This window comes from Armigeres subalbatus, chromosome 2, assembly GCF_024139115.2.
Source record: "Armigeres subalbatus isolate Guangzhou_Male chromosome 2, GZ_Asu_2, whole genome shotgun sequence".
In the NCBI taxonomy this organism is placed as follows: Eukaryota; Metazoa; Arthropoda; class Insecta; order Diptera; family Culicidae; genus Armigeres; species Armigeres subalbatus.
This window is the reverse complement of record NC_085140.1, coordinates 341,338,269-341,365,631: the sequence shown is the minus strand read 5'-3', so window position 1 is coordinate 341,365,631 and position 27,363 is coordinate 341,338,269. Positions and strand designations below refer to the sequence as shown.

Here is a 27,363-nt window from a genome sequence, read left to right as displayed (position 1 = left end):
TGAAAATTATTTGGATTCTGGACAGTTTCACCTTAATTCACCTCTGGCGAGTTGAGGAGTTTTGTCAAGCTTGAGTACAATAACAAGTAGCGCGTGATGCTCTATTGTGGTGGTCGATGTCAGCGTGACATGACGCGCCACGCGATATTGTGATTCACTCTGAGCGCGTCTCTTTGCATGTTTCTTTTTGTTGTTTTACGGATGCCTGCTGTTGTTTGCCATTGCCATCTTGAACATGCCTCATATTCTAAGCACTAGCTTTTAAAGGATTTTATTAACATTTTTTAAAACTTTATTCGCGTTATTCTTGTAATAGTATCTTAAGTTCATTTGCAATCTTGATATGCACGAAGAATAATTGAAAATTTGCCAAAATGCCACTCTTCGGGACATGAGTCATGTTCGGGATTTAATGTCGAATTCGTTTTTAAAAAGTTTCAACCTAGGTTGGAACCAGTTCCAACCTAAGTGCTGTCAAAGTGTTTTTTTATTCGCTCAGGTTGGAACTAGGTTCGCACTGGTTCCAACCCCAAAGGCTGTCAGGTTCGCACTGTGTTGTTTCATGGTTTCGCACCGGGTTCACCAATCCAACTGTACTTCAACTGTCAAAACCACGTGGGTGGGTGGGACTGCACTGTGCCGACAAACTACTCTTTAATGGGTGAAAAAGTACCCATTATGAACTTAAATAGTTCAACTCATTAAAAGAGTAAATAGCGTTTACTCATTAATGAGTAAAAGCCCTGTACGTCAAATTCGGGAGTACTTTTTACCCATTATCAAAACAAATATTTACGGGAAAATGAGTATTTTTTACCCTTGATTATTTTTAAAAATACGTTTTTTATTTTCAGTGATATTTATCGGAAAAGTGGAACAATTACAAGGAAATCTTGAAATCAATCTTTATTTAAACAGTACAAGCGATTTAAAAAAATAAATTCAACATGTTTTTTATTCGCGTATCCACTGAACGAACGATTTTTTTTTGTTGGCGAAAAGCGCATTTTCTGTATGGGATGTTTCGGCAACAGCCAGGGGACAAAATAAAATGTCTACGGTGGCTGCCTTTGGTACGAGTCTCCGTATCGCCGGTTTCCAAATTTGTGCTATCCGTATCTGACTGTATGTTTTCCCACTCGCCGGAACAACGGTTCTACTTGCCGTGAGGAATTTGGATAAGTAGCTGACATCCTGCAGACGTAGACGGTGCACCGGAAATAGCAATTCCACCGATTCCTTCGGTATTCTGTTCGGAAAGGGAAAATCAGATTAAAATTGAAGCGTTCCAGGTTTCTAGCATAAAACTTACAATCTCTATGAAAGTTCCCTCGGAATCCTGGCCATCAGTAAATCACCCACGCGATGGAACAGCTCCTGATTCTTTCTGGCTGCTTTTTCCGAACCATCCACGACTGGTTAACGCGAGAATATTTTATTCTTTTAGTTTGATATTTATTTAATTACAAAACCACAAAAAAGCGACAATGCACCATTCGTTTTGTTCAAAAACTATAATTCGTTTTTCACCCATTAAAGGGTATAAACAAGGAACATGAAATTGGGCATAAAATACTCATTATGCAGAAAAATTATTTACCCATTATTTTGACATTTTCATATACCATCAAAAAACGGGTGATTTTTACTCTTTAAAGAGTATTGTCAGGTTTACAGTGTGGGCGGAATAAACAAGCAGAGGGGAGAAATGAAAATGTCTGTTTTTTTAAATTAAATGCGCGTTGAAAATCTTTTTTTCGGGAATTTTGTGATATTTGTTATTGTAGTTTTAAATAAAATTAATCCGGTACTGTTGTCTAGATTCAGTTTTAAAAATAATGTTTAGGGAAGTTATGTATTCATAAGTTCATTCAGGTTTTCCTCACAGATTGTGTCCTAAATTAGGTCGGTGGATGGAATTATGTAGTTCTGGAATTCCCCTTGAAACCCGTTCACAAAATCCGCTATGAATTGTCAGAAAAATATATTTCAGGAATACCGAATAGAATTATTTCTTATGCAGAAATTACTTCAGAAATTCTTTCTTTTTAAATTCTTCCAAAACTCTTTTCAAAAGTGTTTCAAATTTTCTTCGGGAATTCTGCCAGAAATTACTTCAGAAAATCTTTCAGTAGGGGGAATGCCGGCTTTGGCAGGTTTTGTTCTATTATTGGCAGGGGGGGTTTTATGACTGACTATGCTCAAATTTGGCCTAAGCATTCTTTGCATATCAAAGAATATTGTGGCCAAATTTCATAAAATTTGGTCGACAAAAACCCCCCTGCCAATAATAGAACAAAACCTAAAGCCGTATTTCCCCCTAATTCTTTCTTGAATTTTTGGCGATACCAAGCATTCCTCCATATTTGTTCTAAAGGATCCTTTCGAGATGAATTCTTTTGGAAATTTTTCTAGGAATATCTTTGAATACTGTTCCAGGATTTTCTCTGAAAGTTCCTCCAGGAATTAATTTACAATACTCGAAGTTTCCTTCAGGAATGGCTCCGCAAGTTTCGTACATAAACTTCCCCGGAAGTACCTTGAGCAATTCCTCCGGGAAATTCTTGAAAATACACGGGGCCCAAAATCCGGCGGAAAATTTTACCGAGGTGTGAGGCTACCTTTATCAGGAGAGGTAGCGAGAAAAAAAATAGCGAATCCTGGAGACCTACATGCTTCTATACGGAATTCTTGGTATAAAAATGTGCACGGGATTATTAAATACAGTTAAATAGGGAAACTGTTCTGATCTCCATCTCACTAAACATATATTCATCTCATTGGGAAACAAAGAAATACAGAACCAATTTCGTTGCCTCTTTTTATCAACATGCGTGCTCACTGCTGAAAAAATCGCAAAAATAATAAACAATCCAAATTCCTTTCCATTGCTTTGTTTTTGATGGGATGAATATCGGAGCCATGAGATGAATTTCAGGAGCAGTTCACCACCCAAAAGTAAATTCCACTATCCGCAAAAATCAGTTCACGCACTTAAACATATTTATTTATCATGATCTGATTAGTCAAGGCCAATTCACTGCCAGTGCACTGGATGTCCTGCACGGAAGAAATAAACTACCCAATAGTGAGTTTAATTCACCCAACCTCGAACATCCGTACGGGAAGCCAAAATTGAGTAAGTAGGGTCGAAGTAGTTTGCCTTTACTCCCATGTTAAAAAAGTACCCAACGGAAAATTTATTTACCCAAATGTAAATTTAATTCACTCAATTTAGACCTCAGGTAATAAAACTCAAAATTAGCTTCCCGTATTGAACTGGCGTCGTTGGATTGTTTGGCTCTTTTGTTTTTGACAACAAAAGAAAGAGTGGATGAAAGAGAAGAGAAAAAATAACTCAAAAGTAAGTTTAAAAATACTCAATTTTGGGTACTTTTTTTTCTTTCGTGTGGATCATACAAGCGAGCGACAAGTTAAGCGAGAATTCTTTGTTTTCGAATGGTATTGATTTGGGTACATGGTATGAATTCAAGGAGCAGTTCCCTTACATTGAGTTAGTTTCCAAACAAATCGTCAAGAACTGTACTGCAGACAATACTTGGCGAAAATAGAATTAAAACGCATATCCGGAGAATGAATCGAAACTTCTGGCCGAGAGTGTATAGTTTTTCGAGTTCTTCCGACATTTTGATACACTAGAAATTTACCTTCCAAATTGTTGAACCCAATATTATGTAGATATTGTTGTTTTGAAGGGGTAAAGTAAATTGCAACTGCCAGGCGGGAACACCTGCCGTTTCCATACTATTATCTAGGAAAAATTCATGCAAGAAAACAAAATTGAGGCTTATTTTATAATGTGACGGGCTTACCCGCATCTTTTTGAGGTCATCCATCTTCTACATGTTTTTTTTTTGTTTTTCATCTGTATGTTAAAATCATCAAACTTTAATGTTTACAATGCATACATATGATAGATAATGACCAAAAGAAAGATTCTGTATGCAAATTACATAAGTTTGAGCTTTCCATTATGTTCAATTGAATCCAGTGGCGTCGCGTAACCTCACTTTTTACCTGTGCATTGACACAAAAAATGAAAATTATAGTATTTTGACAGCTCAAACAGGAAATAATATCAGACTCGTTTAAACTAATTAAAATCTAGTTATTGTATGCATTTCCGAACATCAATTCCTCAAATTTAAAGGGGGGGAAATGCTTACACACTTAATTTTTTTTACCGGGATCTCAGCAAAATGTTGAACTTTTACCGAGAATCGCACAGCCGTGCCCCAGCAAACATGTTTTTTGCCGAGATTTCTGTCAAAATTGCTGATAATCAGCAAAAAAATTGCCGAAAATCAGCTAACAAACGCTATTTTTGCCGGAATATCAGTTATTTATTTTGCTGGCGCACGGCTGTGCGGATTTTTGCCGAGCTGCAGAAATAAAAACTGAGTGTGTATCTAATCTTCCGGTCAATGTCATCATATAGTGCATATACTCCTCTATATATACGATTGTGATGCATCACCAGTGCTACGATGTGCACGTATTACCTGGCAATCTAACTGCATTGATTGTCTGCCTTTTCAGAATTCCCAATAAAATTCCGTTGAAATATCACAAATGATGGTAATTGTTTGTGGAAAGGGAAAGAAAAGTGCAGTGGGTTCTGGCCAAGTTCCCCCTGGCGGTGCTAAAATGATAAGCGGGAACAATGCCTAATTTCATTTAAATCTTTTAGTATCATTAGTGATTAGCACACGTTATTATTTTATGTGGGAGGCAAGCATGGAACATATTTTTCAACGTGGGTGTCAGGCGGCTGACCCATGCTCGACCAAAATAGTAAAATTTAGCTAGAATATTTTAATTTTGTTTGATTGTTTGCTATTGAATTTTATATCAGAAATCGCGAAAATACTTGAAATAAAACTTTGTAAAATGTTTAGTATAATTATCTTTAAAAGGCATGGTTTGATGTTTGTATTCGATGAACCTAGAAGAATCGTTTTGCTCACTGAGCAGAAAGTACAAATTTAGTAAATTTAGATTTGTTCAACGGATATTTGTTGATAGATTGAGGTTAAGAAATCGTCTGTAAATTATTTAAAGAATAAACTGTAAATAAAATTGATATTAGCATACTCTTTCGACAGCCGGATGGCAAGAGTTTAAATAAAAACAGGTAAACAACATAGTCTGTGGGTCGAATTGCCAGCTTGAGGAAAACCTCCATGACCTACCTTACCCTACCAAACCACCAACTCCGTAGAACTTATGAGGGCGTCGCCAAGTCGGGGGCCTCTCGTTAAGTAAGTTCTACATCAACATTTCCTTTCCTATCCCTAGTTACGGTAAAGATGGGCGTGGCCGGGAGTAGTAATGCCATTTTTATCTTAGATTGGAATCAAGGGTAACTCCCCACCTTGATTTCCGATAGCAATCTGGATAAGGATTCCATAAGAAACATGAGTATCACTAGTGTCCAATCTACGAAGTATACCGTAACAACGCTAACGCTAACGCTAACGCATTTCCGAACATCAATTCCTCAAATTTAAACCCAGTGCGCAGGTAGATTGAGGTTAGGGAAACGCCACTGATTGAACCCAATGCTTAAGAGACCGGGCTTACTCCCCACTCCCCTACTGAGAACTGATCAGGTAGTCTAGTCTATGTATAGGTAATTTTGAAGGATGAACAGTGTATTACAATGCCAACTTGAATGTTGCTTCGTGAACCATCCGTGAATATTAGAGTGGCCCAGCCTTGTATGGGGAGAAAAAAATTATCGAATTCTACGGGGCACCCCCAGGATTGTGCCTTTGGGTAAGAACATCAATCTCTGGGAATTTCAGCTCAATCGCTTGTTGCATAAGCTGGCGCATTTGATTTGAAGCTTGTATGGTGGTTTCAGCCAAAATGCATAGGAAAATACACCTCCGTCACTCTTTTGTCCAAGAAATTGGTTCGGTATGCCCGATTGAGCCCAGAATTGCAACAAAGGCAGTCGATATGTTAAAATCAATTCCACAGAACATTATACGATGATTAAATGATTTCTTATAAAGTTTCGGATTATTTATTAAAATTTGGGCTGTGCACTTTGGAATTCATTGATTGTCATGAAAAACGTGCACATGTTATCAAAGGTGGCTTAGATATGTGCTGTGGCGCGCGTTCCTCTGCATATGTTTGAGCGCGCGCCAAACCACACATCGCAGGCATCTTTGATGGCATGCGTATGTTTTTCATGGCAATCAATGAATTCCAAAGTGCACAACCTAACCCCCAATAGATTGGCCGAAAACTGTAGAAAAGTTCATTTAATTATTGTACCTATAATGTTCTGTGGAATTGATATTTATCATATCAACTGCCTTTGTTGCAGTTCTGAGCTCAATCGGACATAATGAACCAATTTCCTGCACGAGAGAGTGACGGAGGTGTATTTTCCAACCCCGTGAAGCAAGCGCAAGTTCTTGAAGCCACCGTTTGTTGGTGTGGCGCTAGTGCTGTTCTTGAAGTTTAAAGCTCCGTTCATATTGCACCGATTACATTTCGCGCGGGTATTTAATTATGTATCGCAAAATGAGTTATATTGTTCTGTTTTCGTCATTTATCTAGCATTTTACGTGCGGTAATAGCCACCACAATATAATAATCATCAAAATCAGCCGAAATTATCACCGGAGAAAGCCAATAAATTATTGTCGTTTGTCATCGTAGCGATTATCATCATGCTCATAAATTTATCATTATTGGCGAATAAAGGTTGCATGAAGAAGGAGTTGAAGGATAATATATGAAAAAAAATGCACGGGGAAACATACGGGGAGTTTTTTTAATAATTTTAGGAGCAATTTAATTAAAAACAGTTAGCAGTACGGGGCTGGACTTTCCTTCTACTGCATAATGAACGCAATTTTTCGATATCAAGTTTTATTTTGTGATATCACACTTGATACTGCTTTCGTACTGCTTTCCGTTTTTAATCAAATTACTTCTAGACATTCCACTAAGGCTGTGAACCATTCCACCGATTTGTTTAACGTTTAGTTTAAATTTGACAGTTCGATGGTTATTTATCTTTGGGTAAAAATAACTCTGCTCTGGAGCATTGTTAGATTTGACAGTTCGATTGTTAAACTTTGGTCGTGAGAAAATTGGATTCAAAACCATTTTGTTCCAAACAACTACCAATCTGTCAATACTAAAATAGGTCGGCTTCGGGTTAAAATTTTAACCACGATGGGAAATAACCATCGAAATGTAAAATTTTAACTAAAAGTTAAACGAATCGGTGGAATGGTTCACAGCCCTAAAACTGAGTTCGATTGAGGTGGTCATTAGCGCTCGTCAAATGCTGTACATGACCAAATTAACTGGGTTTGGTATTTTTTTAGAGAAATTGAATAAATCGAGCCGGTGACAAGCGCGGTGTCATCATCATCAATAGACATAGCCCGCTGTCATCATTGAAACGCAGTATGAAAAAAAATATAGCCCAGGACATCCCGGCTACGATCTGGCGATGGGATAAACAATAGGATGTCAGTAGCCTGGAATAAATATATTGTAACTCTGTCATTTATCATCCGATTTGATAATTTAGGGATGCGTGAACTGAACATTTAAAATTGTTTCACAGTATGTGTACAGGGCCGGCTAAGGTCCTTCGAGAAATATTGTAGATCCAGTTGAAAATCGAACTAAGGTCTCGCGACAATCGCATTTTCTTACATTTCCGGATGTCGCAACTGCATCGCAAGTAGTGCGTATCTATGCCATAGTCGGCGCTATCATGCGCACCACTCGCGATGCAGTTGCGATATCCGGAAATGGGGGAAAATGCGATTGTCGCGAGAGCTCAGTTCGGTTTTCAACTGGATCTTCAATAAGTTTATCAGAATCCGAATGAGAACACAAATTAAGCTCAGTCTCATTTACCGAATAATTAAATTTATTTAAAAAATACCCAGTCTTAAAAAAGGCTGGTGCACGCACCCCTCAAAACCATTAAAATGTAAATCTATCAAAAGTGATCTTGCTCTGCAAGCAGGGTAATTCGATAATTATTGAACTGCCATTATGAGACATAAGACAGCACACCTACTTTTCAGTTGGCAAAATTAATTCATCTATTTGATCTTTGACGCATAAACTCTTTGGCTATACACTTGAGCTCACTATAATGTGGGCTATAGATAAATTAATCTACTTAGGGCCGATTTCTTCACCTCCGCTTAGGCCTTAAACCAGGTTTAAACGTATGGGTAAGCACCGCTTAAGAGTTAAGCGAAGGTGAAGAAATTGGCCCTTAATCATTGTACGTGTCATCGACAGGTGTTTTATGAAACACTATTGAAACCTTTTTTCTTTGCGCATCTTCGATCTGATCCAACTGGAAGTGGATGTCGCATTGTGGATAAAATTTTGCTTTAAACTGGACCATTTGTGTGTTAAATGAATAATAGTTTTTTTTTAAGCTTAATGGACTTAGCGTAAAAGTCAGGAGATTAAAAATAATAACTATCGAGCTGCGAATGATCATACACCGGAAAAAAGTTCTTTTAGCTGAGGGGCGATTCAAATATGACGTCCACTACTTTTTGGGATTTCTACACCCCCCCTCCCCCCTCTGTCACGCTTTTTTGTATATCTAGTATATGTACTGTCACAAAATCCCCACCCCTCAAGCGTGTGACATCATTTTTGAACGACCCCTGACGAGAAACCTAACTATACTGCCCATGTCGCAAATGTGTAACATTTGAATTTTAGTCGATTATGAGTTAATCTTAAGAACCCTAAGTAACCTAAGAATTAAATCAGATTAGTAGTGATTCCAATTGTTCTACTGCATTTAATTTTAATATGAATCTGAAACATGCATTCTCCCAGGAGCTGCCCTAGATTAATTTAAGTTCAGATTCAAAAGCTCAAAACTGTTGCACAGCTATGTTTTTTCTGAAGATTGAATCACGAAATCTAAATTTTACGTTTGGATTCGAATCATTGCACTTACTGAGCAGCAAGATAATATCTAAGCAGCAAGATAAATAATTATTTTATTTATTCAGAATTTAAACATGAACAGAACACTGCTGGAGATACCAGCTTTTTTGTATTATTTTGCTTCAGATTCCAACGAAAATAGTGTTCTAAAATTTAGAGGAAAAATAAATCGCTGCTGATCAATCAGTTAATTGGTAGGCAGTCTTATTTTTTCTTCTTTCGAAAATTTGGTTTTCAAACAGAAAAATGCATTAGGAATTAAAGGCCCACTCTTTATCACAATGCCAAATATTTGTCAACTTCCTTCAGACATCTATCAAACTATAAACATGGGTATCAGCCAGACTTGACAAATTTGTTATTAATATTAATTTGGTATTTGTTATTGCGACGAAAAACAGTGCTGATAACTTTTGCGCTTTAGCGAAACGTGTGTATTTGAAATGAACGAATCAGCTATAGAGATAATTGCAATAAAGTTTAGAAACATATTTTAGATGGTGCGCTTTTTCTTGTAACAACAGCCTAAAATAAAATGAAATTGCTGATTATTTATTTTTTATCCGAATTAAATCTGTCCTCGAGCGATATTGTCGCATGCGTCACTGTGTTCCGTGCTTAAAGCCACAGCTTGACAGCTAGCACCAAGTTTAGCACCAAGTTTTCGGCTTCAATCATATTGTATGCAGATGACAGCCGTTTCAGGGGGCTGGTATTTTCCTATGCATTTTGACTGAAACCACCATACAAACTTCAAATCAAATGCGCCAGCTTATGCAACAAGCGATTGAGCTGAAATTTTCAAAGATGGATTTTCTTACCCAAAGGCACAATCCTGGGGGGTGCCCCATAGAACTCGACAACCTTTTGTTTCTTGAGCCAGTCTAGTGAATATTTTCTGATTTGGCTTCGAGTAAATCCTGAGTACTGCAGTAACTTTATTGCTAGAGCTACCAGCACGAACCATTTGTTTGATGGACCAGTCTATCTGCTTGGTTCCACCTTTAATTGCCAACATGATGTACTTTAGCTATTGGAGGAAAATTTATATCGGTATTTTCGTGCAGAAGGTTAGAAGCTTTATCGAGGATGAAAACGTTTCTAGTATCACCATGTGTTTTTTGGATTGTAGCATTGGCTTCCGAGAACGAAAAATATCTCCATCCTGGGGGCTGTTACTATCGATTTCCTTTATTTCTTTATTGAGATTTCGTCGCCACGACTACGAGCCCCTCTACTGCGATGTACTGCCGGATTTGATTCCAAGTTTTGTTTGTACCTATATTTCGACTCCACTCTTTCATAATGCTTAAGAGCTGAGCAGAATGGATACGTTTGCGTACGTTTTGACAGTTTTGCCATGGGATTCTGCTCCGCTCTTTACTCTACATATCGAGCGCTGTTGCGCTAGAAGGACAACATCATCAGCCAATTCGAAATCGCTAAAATGCTCCATTTCCCGATAGTAACAGGCTGCCACAGATATATCTGGACCAACATTTGAAAAGGGCGTAACAACCAAAATTTATTCTTTCTGATTCTTCGTCTACATATAAAGCTATATATGTAGACAAAGAATCAGAAGGAATAAATTTTGTCTGTTTCGCCCTTTTCAAATGTTGGTCTAGATATATCCAGTTTGGTATACAATCGCACCCACAATGATCTCGTCGATTTCGATAGGGAACAGTAGCGGAAACAGAAAGCAACTCCATCGATTACTCGAATGGGTTCATGTAAAGCTCGGTTATGCATGACTCTGATCTGCAGGTGGTAACTCCAAACTGCGTTTTAATGATCCCAATAATTTTATTCGGTATTGCCTTGCGTTTCAGAACGACCCACAGTTGTTCGTGGTTCAGACGACGAATTTTTTTTTTGAAGTCATTGAATTCCAAACAGAGAGACTCTTGGAATTCGTTGATCTGTTGAAAAGGAATCCTAAAGTTCTGTCCAGTTAGAATCCGGAATCATTTATTGTATTGCAGCGGCACGGAAAGTGACCGCTGCAAGAATTCTTTTACAGCGGTTTGTCTACCTAGGCGCCTACTTGCTGTGGTATAAATTTCATGATGTTTCGTGCAGCGAGTCAAAAATTATTTCAGATGGAAGCCGAAAGGAGAGAAAAAAATCTCTCACGTTGACAATCCTGCTCATCGACGATAACTTAAGTCAAAATGGATTTCGGACAGCTTCCTAGCCAATAAGAATAAGACGATGGACTCGAAGCTGTACAAGGAGGGATGTCTCAAAAACCGCGGTCTACCTTCCATAAAGCCCATAAAGGTCCCGTGAAGTTTTGGCCAGATTTGGCGAGTTGCCACTACAGCCGGGAAGTCATCCAGTGGTACCGCGATAATAACGAAGATATCATCGATAAAAACATAAATCCACTTAACTGCCCGCAGCTCCGGCCCATCGAGACATTTTGGGCAGTAATGAAGCGGAAGCTTAAGAAAAGTGAAAAACAGCTTGGGACGCGACTCAGATGACCAAAATGTGGAACAAATGTGCCAAGAAAGTTGAATCCGGAGGTGTGCAACTTTTGATAAAAGGAATATAGAAGAAGGTGCGATTTTTCACTCGAAACAATAAGAAATTATTTGTATTGATATTTTTTCCTTAAAGAACATTGAATTACCCTTGTTTTGATGTAATAGCCTTATTTGTACGTCAATCCGTTACCGAGATACAGAAGATTTTATTATTCCGGATTCTAAATGGAAATATAGCTTTACCTGGTGCCGCCGGAGAGTCGTGTCTACCTTTTCCTGTATTCGTTTTAGGATAACTTTGCTCAGCACTTTGAGAACAATGCAATGGTACAGTAACCCAGGGTTCGTAATTTTCGTTTCGATGAGACGAAATCAAGCAAGAAGACGAAAAATGGAAGAAAAATTGAAATGAATACTAGATCGAATTAATCGCGTTGCTACGAAAAATGACCACAAAACAAATGTCACTTCTTGTTTTTGATGGGTTTGTTATTGTCCCCAGATGGTCTAGTAGGCTAGAAATTTGACTATATCGACATACCGTTTTGGCTCAAATCCCGAACATGACTCATATTCCGAACACTGGCGTTTTTGTACCCTTAAACTAATATGTATTTACATCGGTGTTAAGTACGGAAGATCAAGATTACAAACGAATTCAATATCCTTTGGAAAGATGTATGCGATTTAAGTTAAAGTGGCCAGTTTAAAGCGAGTGTTAGGAATACGAGTCATGTTCGGAATTGGAGTCCAAACGGTAGTGAGAGAGAATCCTGAACAAAATATGACCAGAACACATCGAGATAGGGAGGTTATAGAGATGTAGAAAGTCCAGCTGTATGTAGATTGAAGGGACCGAGCAAAGCGTCGACTTATGGAGAGATATCGAGATATGGAACACTGAGATGTAGAGAGTCGACTGTAATTGCTTGGAACCATTGAAGATTTAACGAAATTTGAGGGATCCGTGACATCTACTGGAAGCTTGTAAAGATTTTCGAAAATCAGAAGCATTCCAGGATGGGCTGTGGAACAAAAAGATCGAAGACAAAAAGACGAAAAGACAAGAGGTCAAATGGAAAGCAGATGGGCCAAAAGTTCGAATGGGCAAAATTCAAAAATCTTCGTCAGGTTTCGTCTTCATGCCTTGAAGTATCATCGCTCAATTATATATTTAGTTGCTTTCCAATGCGACTTCCTATTGATTATCATCCCTGTTAACTCACTATTCTTTTTCAACGGCAATCGTAGAGATGCAGAGTATTGCTCGGTTTCTTGTACCAACGATTGTCGATTTAATTTGTATCCTGCATGGACTGTGATCACCATCATTTTAATTAAAAGCGCAACTAGCAGTTACGAAATGTACATTGTACAATCATGATAATTGAAAAAGCAATATTTGTCCTGAAAATCGAAAAAATACACTAATTATGTGTCCGGAAGGTCCAGAAGTCCAGATTTTTTATATTTGGAAAAGATAATGTGTAAAATGTGTATCGATTTCTCAGCACCACAATCGGAAATTTTCCTATTTGTCTTACCCACGACTTGGAACGTGGTTGCTCCTCTGGTACCATCCTTCGCCAGCCATCAAACACCGTTTTTAACTCGGCCAAAGATTATCCTCGTTGCGGTTCATGAGAATAATTTATTTGTAGTTTTGATCTCCACCCAAACCCTTTTTTTCATGTCATCGAAACCTATTTTATGAAACAATACAACCCAAACTAATCGACGGAAAAAACACATTTCTTGAAACGTGACTTGTATCGGTGGGTCAATAATTCGCTCATAAGACACCTAGTTGGCAAGCCAGCGCTCGGGCGTCATTGTCGACTGGTGGGCGTAAAACAATCGAAAGAAAAGAAAATGATAACTTTCTGCCGAAGGTGACAAGTTTCGCTGTAGCGAAACGTCTCATGCAAACAACCAGTTGCTGTTTACAGCAATCAGTGCCAATACATGGCTTCCACATCGACTGTCCACCGGGAGACAAAGCTGGATTGAAGAAAGCGCCTTGTACCAGCTGTACCTACAAGTAGGAATGAAAATTTTCTACTGTGACTTTTTCCTAGAAATTGTGAAACGTTTGTGTTTTTATTTATTTTATATTGAAGCATCTATGAAATGACTTAATCCTATGAAAATATTACTCATTGAAGGTAGATCGGATTTGGCATGACAAAACCCACGCCATTCTTTCAAACGAAGAATTTCAGTAAAAATTAACACACCGTTGATGACAAAGAAGAAGCGACGATAAGCGTGTCCGACTTACGATCACGAGATACAAATTAATTTATCACTTCATTCATGACGTGATGTGTGAAAAATTTCTACGCAACATTCGTCGAGATTGAAATAAAAAAGGTAAACAAACATCCACGCGGTGTTTGTCGAACAGTCTAAAAAATTAGGTAGGGCAATCGGCGCTAGGACGGCTTATGCTACACACCACACTTCCGCTTTAATCACGGCTTACAAAGCTAATCGTACTAATTCTTCCCCTCGCAACTGTATTTATTCTGCATAAGACACTCCCATTAATTGCCAACAAACATTTGAAAATGCACAGCGTCACCTCAGAAAAGAACAGCAGTGCAATTCTAAGGAAGGTTCTGCGATTTATCACGGTTGGATGACGTAAGATCGCTAACGACTTTATTTTTTAGTTTCTTAGCTATTCATTCAAGTTGTTGTTATCGTCTTATTTTTAGTTTGCACCGTTGGTTGGTGCTACGTAAAGACTAATAAACACATTATAATAACACACATAAGTTGGTTCTAGCCAAGATGAATACACCACTAGGTGTTCCAATCTGCCAAATTCACGATTCAGCCATCTTGGATTTTAGTATGGGAGAGCCAGCCGGTTTGTTTATGTTTTGCACCGAAAATGAATTTTTCACCCCCGCCTTCTTCTCTTCCATCAACTGGGCAGGTTGAAACACCTAGCTGTGTATTCATCTTGGTTCTAGCCAAGAAAATCATATTCGCAGCTTTTGATCGTTGGTGATTCAAAAACGATATCAGGATATCCATTGACTATCTCGCGCAGGTGCGAAGTTCTAATGATTCGAAGATTTTGCCATCCGTTTTTGAATGTCATCATCGCGCAGCAAACACGGTTCGGCCGATAATGATTCAGTTTCCGATAGTCGACACCTACGAATGCGATGTAAACACTGACGCGACCGATAACAAAGTGCGGTACTGATAAGAGCGTTGAGTAAAGTGTGAACCGCGATGACTAGTGGAATTTCTGGCTCTTATCGATTCGACTTTGACAAATTGGCTTTTGAGTGGTATGAAGACGCAATTATCGGAAATGAGGCTGTTTGGTCAACACTGGAAAGTATCTGACGAATGTCAACAAGTAAATAGCTTATACCGACTGCTGCCAGCGTGGCGGAGAAATTGATGCATGATGGGATGGCCCGTAGCACAGGGGTATGAACGCACGGCTACAAAACAGACCATGCTAAAGGTGATTGGGTTCGAATTCTGAAAATTTTTGGCCCGGTTTTGACAATTTTAGAGTGGGTAACTTCTTGATGTCTTTAGGCATTATAGCATAGCTTCCCAAAGTTGTTGGGTCGCGAACCCCTTTCCATAAGATTTACACAGGCTGGGGGGTCGCGACCCATATTTTCGGGAAACTATGCATTATAGTAACTTGACTCTTGAGAATGTTGTGCGATGTGATGACGGTAGAAGTTTTTGCTATCAGCTATCATAAGAGAGAACGGTACAATTTGTACGTTTGTCGATTTTTGCAACACGTTCGTACCAATTATGTTGTGAAACTGGAAATCCAAAATCAAATGTTTTGAATAGCCGCTTTTTTGTAATTTTTCCTTACATGAATTTCTGTCGCGTTGTTTTGCTGTTTTTTACGCGGATTTTGGGATTCAGGCGTTTTACTTGAGAATTCTTTTTATGCGATTTTTGTGTGTTACCAAAATTCAATGGTTTTGTTGTCAAAATCGACGTGTGTAAAAGCGAGTAGCTACAACCTTCTAACCAAAGCTGTTGCTAATTAGTAAAGACCTACTATTTTCAAATGTATGCTAGTTAACAAATTTATTCAGCTGTGTAGGGTCATAGTATAGTGAAACCAATTGATGATAATTTTCAAAACTAAAAATAAAAAATAACTTTAGGTTTTGTTTATCGGAATTCATCCAGAAAATCCTTTTTTGTGGACAAAATCTTCTAGAAATTCCATGAAAAAAGCCTCCAGGAAAATTCTCTGAAAGTTCTTCTATGAGTTCCTATTCCGTACGGCAAATTCCCCCAGGAATCGAAAAAGATTTCCCAAATCAATCCTCCGAAAATTCCCACAGGAACTCTTCTAGAAATTTCTCCGAAAAGTCTCTCAAAAATTCCTCCACGTGTTTCCCAAAAATTCTCCGAGGAGTGAATCCGGAAGTACCCCAATGAATTTTTCCGAAATTCATCTGGAAATTCCTCAAAAATTTCGTTGGAAATTCTTGCGAGAAGTCCTCAAGAAATTTCCCTCAGAAATTATTACGGAGATTTCCGCTGGAATTCGTTCGGACGTGCCTCCGGGAATTCCTTTAAAAAATCTTCGGGGACTTTCCCAGGAATTCTACTAAAATTTCCCCCCCCCCCAATTCTTCCGCAAATCTCCCTTGGAATTTTCCCCGGATTTTCCTCGGATTTTCCCCGGAATTTCCCCGGACATTTCCTCCGGAATCCCACTAGAAATTCCTCTCGGAATGTTTCTGGAATTCCTTCAGTAATCCTTTCGGAAGTTCTCCGGGGATTGTTCCAGAAGTTTTTCCAGGGATTTCTCCGGAAGTCCCCCAAAAAATTCCTCCGGAAGTTCCCCCTAGAATTCTTCTGGATGTTTTCTCGGGATTTTTTCCCAGAAGCTCCTTGGATTTTTTTCCGGAAGTTCACCCCGAAATTCCTCCGGCAATTCCCGGCGGTATTCCTCCAGGAATTCCTCTAGAAATTTCCCCCGGAATTCTTCCGCAAATTTCCCGCGGAATTCCTCCGCATATTTCCCCTGAATTCCATCATTTTCCTCTGATAATTTTCCCCGAAATTGCTCCGGAAATTCCCCTCGAAATTCTTCCGAAATTCCCCTCGAAATTGTTTCGAAATTCCCTCCGAAATTCCTCCTGGAATTCCCCCCAGAATTCCTCTGGGAATTCCTTCGGCAACTCTCCTCGAAATTCCTTAAGAATTCCTCCGGAAATTCCTTCCCGAATTCTCCCTGGAATTCCTCCGGAAATTCCTTCCCGAATTCTCCCTGGAATTCCTCCGGAAGTTCTCCCCGAAACTCCTTAAGATATTCTTCCCGGCATTCCTCCGGAAATTTCTTTCCGAATTCCTCCGGAAATTCCTTTCCGAATTCCTCCGGAAATTCCTTCTCGCATTCCTCCGGAAATTCCTTCTCGAATTCCCCTGGAAATTTCCCCCGAAATTCTTCCGCAAATTCCCCTCGAAATTTCTCCGGAATTTTCTCTCAAATTCTATTGGCATTCTATTGGAAATTCTTCCCGAAATTTTCCTCGAAATTGCTCCGGAAATTCCCCTCGAAATTCTTCCGAAATTCCCCTCGAAATTGTTTCGAAATTCCATCCGAAATTCCTCCTGGAATTCCTCCGAAAATTCTCCCTTTTTTATTTAAAATTTATTAGGAAACTCTTCCCGGAATTTCTCCGGAAATTCCCCCCGGAATTCCTTGGGAAATTCCTTCCCGTATTTCCGCAAATTCCCTCGGAAGTCCTCCACGAAATTCTTCCGGAATATTTCCCGAAATTCCTCCGCCTGAATTCCTCCAGAAATGCCTTCCCGGATTCCTGTGTATATTTCCCCCGTCATTTTCCCTAAAATTCCTTTGGAAATCTCCCTGAAATTCTTCCGGAAGTTTTCCCGAAATTTATCCGGAGATTCCTTCCGAAATTCTTCCTGAAATACCCCTCGAAATTTCTCCGCCAATTCCCCTGAAGTTCTTCCGAAAATTATTTCCTGAATTCCTCTGGAAATCCTCCCCCCTCCGAAATTACTCCGCAAATTCCCCTCGGATTTTTTTTCTAAAATTCCTTTGAAAATCCCTCTTGGAATTCCTCCGAAAATTGCCACGAAGTTCTTCCGAAAATACCCCGAAATTCTTCCGGGAACTTCCGCCGAAATTCTTTGGGAAATTGCATTCAAAACTCCTTTGAAAATTGTCTCCGAAATTTTCCCGGAATTCCTCCGAAAATTCTCCCAGTAGTTCTTTCGGAAGTTCTCCTCAAAATTCTTTGGGAAATTCTCCCCGGAATCCCTACAGAGTTCCTCCGTATATTTACCCCGGAGTTTCTTAGAAAATTTCCCCCGGAATCGTCCGAAAATTTCTTCCGAAATTCTTCAAAAAATTCCCCCCGGAATTCCTCGGAAAATTCCTTCCCAAATTTCCCCCTAAATTCCTCCGCAAACTTCTCCCGAGATTCCTCCGCAAATTCCCCTCAAATTCCTCTCAAATTCCTTTGGAAAACCCCCTAGAAATTCTTCCGGAAATTTTCCTCGAAATTTATCCCCGATTTTCACCCGCCATTCCTCCGAAAATCCTCCGGAATTCCTTCCGAAAATTCCCCCCGGAATTCCTCCGGAAATTCTCCTCGGAATAATTCCTCCGGAGATTCCCCAAGGAATTTCTCCGGAGATCCTCCCCCCTCGAAATTCCTTCGAAGATTCTCCCCAGAACTTTTCTGGAAATTTCCTTCCTTCCTTAATTCCTCTGCAAACTTCCCCGAGATTCATCCGCAAATTCCCCTCGGAATTTCTCCGTAACTTCCTCTCAAATACCTTTGCAAATCCCCCTAGAAAATCTTCCGGAAATTTTCCTCTAAATTTATCTGCAAATACCCCCGATTTTTACCTGCCATTCCTCCGGAAATCCTCCTGGAATTCCTTCCGGAAATTCCCCCTGAAGATCCTCCGGAAATTCGCCTCGGAATTCCTCCGTAGATCCTCACCCTTCGGAATGTATTCTCTGGAAATTTCCTCCGGAATATTTCTGCAAATTCCCGCCGGAATTTCTCCCGGAATTCTTCCGGAAATTACTCCCGGAATTCCTCCGAAAATTCTTCCAGGAATTCCTCCGGAAGTTCTCCTCAAAATTCTTTAGGAAATTCTCCCCGGGTTCCCTCCAGAGTTCCTCCGTATATTTACCCTGGAATTTCTTAGGAAATTTCTCCCGGAATCGTCCGAAAGTTTCTTCCGAAATTATTCGGGAAATTCTCCCCCCGAAACTATTCGGAAAATTCCTTCCCGAATTCCTCCGCAAATTTCCTTCGAGATTCCTCCGCAAATTCCCCTCGGAATTTCTCCGTAATTTCCTCTCAAATTCCTTTGGAAATCCCCCTAGAAATTCTTTCGGAAATTTTCCCCGAAATTTATTCGCAAATACCCCCGATTTTCGTCCGCAATTCCTCCGGAAATCCTCCTGGAATTCCTTCCGGAAATTTCCCTCGGAATTCCCCCGGAAATTCTCCTCGGAATAATTTCCCCAGGAATTCCTCCGGAGATCCTGCCTCGGAATTCTTTCAAAGATTCTCCCCGGAACTTCTCTGGAAATTTTCTCCGGAATTCCTCTGCAAATTCCCGCCGGCATTTCTCCGGAAATTCCTTAGGAGATTCCTTTGAAGTTTTTCCCTGGAAATTCGTCCGTCAATTTTATCCGAAAATTCTTCTGGAAATTCTCTCCGAAATTTCTCCCGGAATACCTTCGTATGTGTCCCCCGGAATTCCTCCCCAAAATTCCGGGAATTTCCCTCGGAATTACTCCAGAAAATCCTCCGCGAATCCCTCACGAGATTTCTTCAGAAGTTCCTCCAGAGTTTGCTTCGGATATCCTTAAAAAATTCCTTCGGAATTCCTCCGTAAATTCCCCCTGGATTTTTTTCTTGAAAACTTCGGAATTCCTCCGAAAATTCTTCCAGGAGTTCCTCCGGAAGTTCGTCTCAAAATTCTTTAGGAAATTCTCCCCGGAATCCCTCCAGGGTTCCTTCGTATATTTATCCCGGAATTTCTTTGAAAATTTTCCGCGGAATCCTCCGAAAATTTCTTCCGAAATTCTTCGGGAAATTCTCCCCCCGAAATTACTCGGAAAATTCCTTCCCGAATTCCTCCGCAAATTTCTCCCGAGATTCCTCCGCAAATTCCCCTCGGAATTTCTCCGTAATTTCCTCTCAAATTGCTTTGGAAATCCCCCTAGAAATTCATTCGGAAATTTTCTCCGAAATTTATTCGCAAATACCCCCGATTTTCGTCCGTAATTCCTCCGGAAATCCTCCTAGAATTCCTTCCGAAAATTTCCCTCGGAATTCCTCCGGAAATTCTCCCCGGAATAATTCCTCCGGAGGTTCCCGTAGGAATTCCTCCGGAGATCCTCCCTCGGAATTCTTTCAAAGATTCTCCCCGGAACTTCTCTGGAAATTTCCTCCGGCATTTCTCCGGAAATTCCTTAGGAGATTACTTTGAAGTTTTTCCCTCGAAATTCCTCCGTCAATTTTATCCGAAAATTCTTCTGGAAATTCTCTTCGAAATTTCTCCCGGAATACCTTCGTAGAATCCCTCACGAGATTTCTTCAGATGTTCCTTCAGAGTTTGCTTCGGATATCCTTAAAAAATTCCTTCGGAATTCCTCCGCAAATTCCCCCTGGATTATTTTCCTGAAAACTTCCCAGGAATTCCTCCCTGGAAATCTTTCGGAAGTTCCTCGGTAATTCCTCCGCCAGTTCTTTCGTGATTTCTACCGGTAGTTTCCTCGGGAATTTATCCACAACATTCGTTAGAAGTTTTTCAGGAAAACCTCCGGACGACGGTGCACAGTTTTACTTACAATTTACTGCTGGAAAATCGCGTTGACACGTGATATTCAGTATAGGTTAGCCAATTACCCCAAAGATGTGCAAGCTGGGGATCAAAAGTCGTTTCTTCAACTACAGTATCATCAATGAGCGCTTTCCACATGAAGGAGATAGAAACGACCATGCGAAAGAAGCGTTCTATGCACATCTGGAGCAGACATACGATGGAAGACCACTGTGGGCCGCGAAAATCGTCCCGGGAGGAAATGGACAGACCAGCGAGAAAAATTTCTAGTTACATTCCTGACGACCCTTGAGAAAAGCAAAAACCAAAAAACCTATCATATTATCTTTATTTTTCTTGGAATTTCAAAGAATTCGAGAAAACGATAAACCAATTCAGTTTGTTGTACAATTCAGGCCAATAAGATGATCTGATGCACCGCGGTGTTATGGAGCCTGTTTCCGAGCCTACGGTTGTCCAAAAGTTATTCGATCGATCATTTTTTATGCATTTATGCAAGTGCTACAAATTGTAAAACTGAAAGGCACTTAAAAAAATCGAGCTATCTTGTGAGAAACAAGTTTTAATAGGCACATTTGCTACCATCATCATAAAGCTAGCAATGCATGCAGATCGGTGCATAAGAGACGTCCCATTCGGCGTTATTTTCCCTCATCCCATAAATACTATTTCATTCGTCTAGCAAAAAAAAAAATCCTCCAATAGTGGTAACCTTGAACTCCAAAGCGCGCAGACCCATTCAGTGTGTAGAACCTCCAAGGAATCGCATAGGTATTGCTTCCGTGTGACATGTGACGCTTATTTTCAGCTGGAAAACAGTCTGAATCTAGCGAAGCAAGGTAAGAAAACCAGCGCCAGCATCGCATCGTCGAGTTTGAAAATCAATACCGAACCAAAAGGTGCGACTGGAGAGTGCTTCTAGGTGGCACACTTTTCACATCTTTATATCATCGAACCGTTTTCAGAATTTGTGTGATTGAATATTTTTATTCAAACATCATGTTTTTCTCGATGTAATTACCCCGATCTCGTTGCACCGAGTGCAAGGCGACCGAGAAATACATTTATCGCTCGTTCGTCTAAACCCACATCTGGAAGATGAGTGAAAATTGCTTTTGATAATAGAGCATAATTGAATGATATAAGTGCCCACGTCAAACATCGACGTACGACCGGCACAAAATTTGAATACTAACGAGCCTCGAGTGCACAATAAACAAGAACAATCTGCATTGTTGTGTACCGTAAACCTCCATTGCCGGTGCTAGTTTTCAAAGCGCCCTCAAGGTAATAGATTTGCGTCAATTCTACCTTTGTTACCCGTCGTTGTCAACGTTCGAAGTTTGCCTCAATTGTTATTGTGGCTTGGCAAATAACTCGTGCACAAACAACAAGTGGAACTTTTCTTTATTCAATCAGCCCTAGAAGCTGCTTGAAGTAGCTAGGCGTCATATATAAACTACATGAAGCAGTATTAAAACCCATGACAAACCTGTTGGCCTTTTATACAGAAAGTGTTACAAAAAGCGAATGACGGCAGTGTAGAAAATACCAACTTCAGTGTTACGTAATTTGTATGCGACGCCTTAGTAACATTGACATAGAGGACCCACTCAGCGCTCACATGGCAGCTCGGTAGGCAGATTGAATCGTATCAGCAGCATTCACTCGCCGTTAGCGTGTGCCAAATGAGATGAAAAATCACACTTTAAAATAATAACTATTTCCACTCCCGCATCCCAAAAATAGTGCTCGACATCAGGATGAGCAACAGGTTTCCGTTTGTCGTATCGACGCGTCGTTGGTCGCCCTCGCTCAATGTCCACAGCAATGTGCAATGTCGAATCTCCTCAACGACCCTGACGCGAAGTGAAGTGTTGCTTCAATATTGTTGACTGAAAGTAGTGTTTGATATATCCTGAAATACATATTTTAATGATCATCCCGAAAAATGGGCTATACTTTAAATTTGCTTGTATTTACTTAGAACCCAAAAAGCTCATTTGGAATCTTGTATAATATTTAGTTTCAAAAATCTACAAAATTATATAAGCATTGAAAACTGAACTAAATTCAGTGAGATTCCCGATACAATAGGAACTACTTCAGAGTTTTGATCCTCTTTAAAATAACAAATATGATTTTTGAAATATCTTTTTAAGATCTGTTTTCAAATCTCGGATATATATTCCGATATTCCAGAAATTTCAATCCATTATGCCTTATAACCCTTTGAATTAGGTAAAAATTCCGAATTAAAACCTATTGAAAATTTCATTCATGACAGGTCGTCGTACCTAGTAATCGCAAAATCTTTCGATATTCAATCTTTTTGTTTTCTCTAGCCCTGAAAAGATTTTTCAGAGCTAGGGTATACAAAAAGATCTAAGATTTTAATTAATATTTTTTTTTTCATTTACATATTCATTTAATATAAAATAATGAAAGTGGAGTTATCTTCATGAATTTTTATAACAACTAAAATACTGTTTTTTTTAATTGAATCTGTTTAATTATATCCTATGAAAATTTTCAGAACTCATCCAGATTTTTTCTAGAAGCTAGTCACTGTAGTAAGCCCGACTGCTTTAGACTAGCCAGGATTGGGTAGAAAGACGTGGAGTGTGGCCAACTTGGCTGCACTGCGCCAGATTTATTTGCATGCACATTCGAAATTGAAACAGACCGGGAGTAAAATCCTTACACAGCCAACGGTCATCATCAGTTGCCTGCCACCGGGCATGTGTCCAGCCCAGACAGCAGTCTCGCCGTCCATGGGCAGAACGAAAACACGACTTTGTCATGCAAAAGTGCAATTTTGGCAGCAGTCCCATAATGTACGGAAACTATTGTTGGAGTAAGTAGCTGTGCTGGCGTCCTGCACACAGCACTTGCTTCGATCGATATATTTTGGAGCTAAAATTGTCTCATTTGCTTTTGCTTTAATAAATTACTTCCCAACGATCTTAAGCGATCTATTAGTTAATAATTGAAAGTATTATATTTTGAAACTATTTTTTAATGTGAATAATAAAGTTGAACGTAAATAACGAGTATCATTCAAATTAACGCTTCTACACACGTTTCAAATCCACGCTTCTACACACTCAACTTAGGAAATCTGTAAGATAACGTGAACGAAGACGACTCTGTTTGTTCGCCAGTTGACACCGGCAGAGCAGCTACCGTCAACGATAATTAGCCATTATCATTTGAATATGCCACAATAATTGTGTGAATGGATCTCGCTTTTGAGCGAGAGTAGTAGAGTGGATATGCGGTAATTCGGTGCTACGCAGAGTGTCAACAATAAATAATTAGAGAGCCGTTTATAAAATTCTTTCACACAAACTACAGAGTACAGAATTATATAAATCAACAGCTAGATAAAAATGAATGAGTCAGTTCCTCTTGATTGACAGCTATGTCAGAGATAGCAATTTGAATGACATTGAATATACAAAACAACAGACATTTTTGTGTGTCACTTTGTGCCGACTTCGTCTACAATTGAGATAGATATCGTTGTATGATAAAGTTTAAATGCATTTGTATTCGATGTTCGAAGAAGCATACAAATTAGAACAATACGATATGTCTTTGGAAAAGTGATTATCATCATAGAGTAGTTTTATCCACTTAAGGATGCTTTCCCGGAATTCGGTCAAGATAAGTGTGATTTAGCAACACTTTGCGGCTAATTTCTACATTGTTACAACTTATTTTATCTATCGGAAATACCTCAAAATAAATAAAATCCACAAGTCGCATAGAATTTTATTTTTATTCATACAATGTTATTCCCGACAATCAACTAACCACATTTTTTGCCTTGCCCCTTTCAGTATGCGCCACGGGGAGTAACAAACATTGTGGACCACCCGTCATCACAGTGATGAGGACATGACGTTAATATGTTATTTTATACCCGAATAGAAATTTATTTCAGACACATCGAAAATTATTATATAATAGGATTCAGTAACTGGCTTAAGATGGAACACACTTTATTGAGATTATTTTATCTGTGTTCAGTTCACCTGTTTACCTGTGCAAAAGCACTGTTTCAGAAAGAATAGTAATATTCATTAGAATAAATATAAATTAAAATATTAACGTTTTGAATCTCTTGGCTGTGCATATGCACAGCATATGTTCGAAATAGACAAATTGATATGAAATTTGCGAAAAAGAATCCACGTGTCTTGGAGGGACTCGGACCCTCAACCTCCTACTCTCTAGATAGGCGTGATAACCCCTGCACAACAAGACCACTTAAAGGTCACGTTTGCGGAAAAGCCATCAGAATCCAGTACCAACCTCCACCGCGGTTAGCTCTTTTTTTTGTAAATTGAATATCTTTCGGATACTTGATTTGTCCAATCTCCACATGTGCTTTACTATTGTATACCCACAGCCAAGCGAGTGCACATTGTTTTATTAAACGAGAGGATCACTCCATGCCCCCAGGAACTGTCTGGGCGGGACGGTATAGAATGCGAATTCAATCGCACTCTGCTGTGCCAAAGGCTTGCTTGGCTAAAGCATTTGATGAGTTTGATTGCCTTAACGTAAGCGGTCGCGTGTACTCAGACGACTAATGACGGTGAAAGACCGACACTTGATTACAATTAATTGCATATTATTCGGCAACTCGGCCGTACGAAAACCATTTTTTTGTTAAATATCTTGGCTGTGCATATGCACAGCATATGTTTCGAAATGGACAAATTGATATGAAATTTGCGAAAAAGAATCCACGTGTCTTGGAGGGACTCGAACCCTCAACCTCCTACTCTCTAGATAGGCGTGATAACCCCTACACAACAAGACCACTTAAAGGTCACGTTTGCGGAAAAGCCATCAGAATCCGAGTAGAGAGTAGGAGGTTGAGGGTCCGAGTCCCTCCAAGACACGTGGATTCTTTTTCGCAAATTTCATATCAATTTGTCCATTTCGAAACATATGCTGTGCATATGCACAGCCAAGATATTTAACAAAAAAAAAAATGGTTTTCGTACGGCCGAGTTGCCGAATAATATGCAATTAATTGTAATCAAGTGTCGGTCTTTCACCGTCATTAGTCGTCTGAGTACACGCGACCGCTTACGTTAAGGCAATCAAACTCATCAAATGCTTTAGCCAAGCAAGCCTTTGGCACAGCAGAGTGCGATTGAATTCGCATTCTATACCGTCCCGCCCAGACAGTTCCTGGGGGCATGGAGTGCGATCCTCTCCTTTAATAAACAATGTGCACTCGCTTGGCTGTGGGTATACAATAGTACCGCACATGCAGAGATTGGACACATCAAGTATCCGAAAGATATTCAATTTGCAAAAAAGAGCTAACCGCGGTAGAGGATGGTACTCGGATTATGATGGCTTGTCCGCAAACGTGATCTATAAGTGGTTTTGTTGTGTGGGGGCTACCACGCTTATCAAAGGAGTAGGAGGTTGAGGGTCCGAGTCCCTCCAAGACACGTGGATTGCTTTTCGCAAATTTCATATCAATTTGTCCATTTCGAAACATATCCTGTGCATATGCACAGCCAAGATATTTAACAAAAAAAATGGTTTTCGTACGGCCGAGTTGCCGAATAATATGCAATTAATTTTGAATCTGTTCACCAGCTTTGCAACATTTTATTCTCGCCACAATTCATTCCTTTTACTTCTTATTTTTTGCCTTTCTTGTACAATAAAGTTGTACTGAAAGGCTATACGATCACTCCAAAAACGAATATTTTTGATAGGAGGCCCGGAGACCCATAATATTATATACAAATCGACACAGCTCGACGAGCTGTGCGTATGTATGTGTGTGTATGTGTAAATTTTGTAGACACACTTTTTGGAACTTAGCATTGTCCGACTCACTCGGACTAGGTACCATTCGAAAAATGGCCAAATCGGACTATTGGATCAGAAGTTATGGCCAAAATACTATTTTTATGCCCAAAACACGCTAAAAATACTCATTTATATTTTATTAGTATTTTTGCATGAGAAAGGCTCCAACACCGCTAGGTTGATTAAGGTGACTTGCGTATCTTGATCAATGATTGCTTGCATACGACGCTGCCGGCGACCTGCAACCGACGACAACAACGCATGCGCGGTGGGAGGAGGATTTGTTTTCACTTAGTTTTATTTTTATTGAATCGACGCTAAATAAGCGCTGAATGATTCGATAATTTACCAACATGTAGATTGAGATTCAAACTTAGTTCTGATACTTTTTCTAGTGAAAGGATAATCAGGATTCAGGTGTAACGGAAATAAGCTGCTTAGTGCTAATCGGGGGCCCTTAGGGGCCCTCCTTAGCCAAGCGGTAAGACGCGCGGCTACAAAGCAAGACCATGCTGAGGGTGGCCGGTCTAGGCAATTTTCGGATTGGAAATTGTCTCGACTTCCCTGGGCATAAAGTATCATCGTGTTAGCCTCATGATATACGAATGCAAAAATGGTAACTTGGCCTAGAAACCTCGCAGTTAATAACTGTGGAAGTGCTTAATGAACACTAAGCTGTGAGGTGGCTCTGTCCCAGTGTGGGGATGTAATGCCAATAAGAAGTGCTAATCGGAGTGAGAAGGTGGGTAATTGCAAGATTGTGTTGGTGAGCCGCAAGGTAGCCATTCTGAATGACACTGTAAGAGGCCTTAATCAGGGTTTTTACTTCTTAACTCGGGATACAAAATCGTGTTCCGTACCTATGCTATTCAACAGACTGGTTGCTTGAAAAGTCCTCCATCGGTGAATAAGCCGGTTTTCGTGAGGGTTGATCAACTTCAAATAAAATGTTATCCTTAGGCAAATCCTTGATAAATTTCGTACAATTGCAGACACATCAAAATTCTTGACATCTGAGTCGTCCTGGTCTTTCGCTCGGTGATGGTGATTGACGGGAGACACGGAACACGCTCTTTTAGAGAAACCATCAGCCCGGAGAAGGCCTGTCTCTAGACGGGACAATCTCTATCAGGAGTTTCGATTTTATGCAGCTTGGCTAAAATTTTCGAAAAAC

General features: G+C 39.7%; 1 protein-coding gene and 1 long non-coding RNA gene across 9 annotated transcripts in view; one reads left to right on the top strand and one right to left on the bottom strand.

Moving 5' to 3' along the window:
* The window catches only part of LOC134212851 (solute carrier family 66 member 2), a 119,468-nt gene that overhangs the window by 9,788 nt on the left and 82,317 nt on the right, over positions 1–27,363 (top strand). The window lies entirely within an intron of this gene.
* LOC134217006 (uncharacterized) lies at positions 892–1,674 on the bottom strand. The gene is made up of 2 exons (XR_009980897.1): positions 1,313–1,674; positions 892–1,249 (listed from the first exon to the last, which is right to left on the bottom strand). It is a non-coding gene; the product is annotated as an uncharacterized LOC134217006 (long non-coding RNA).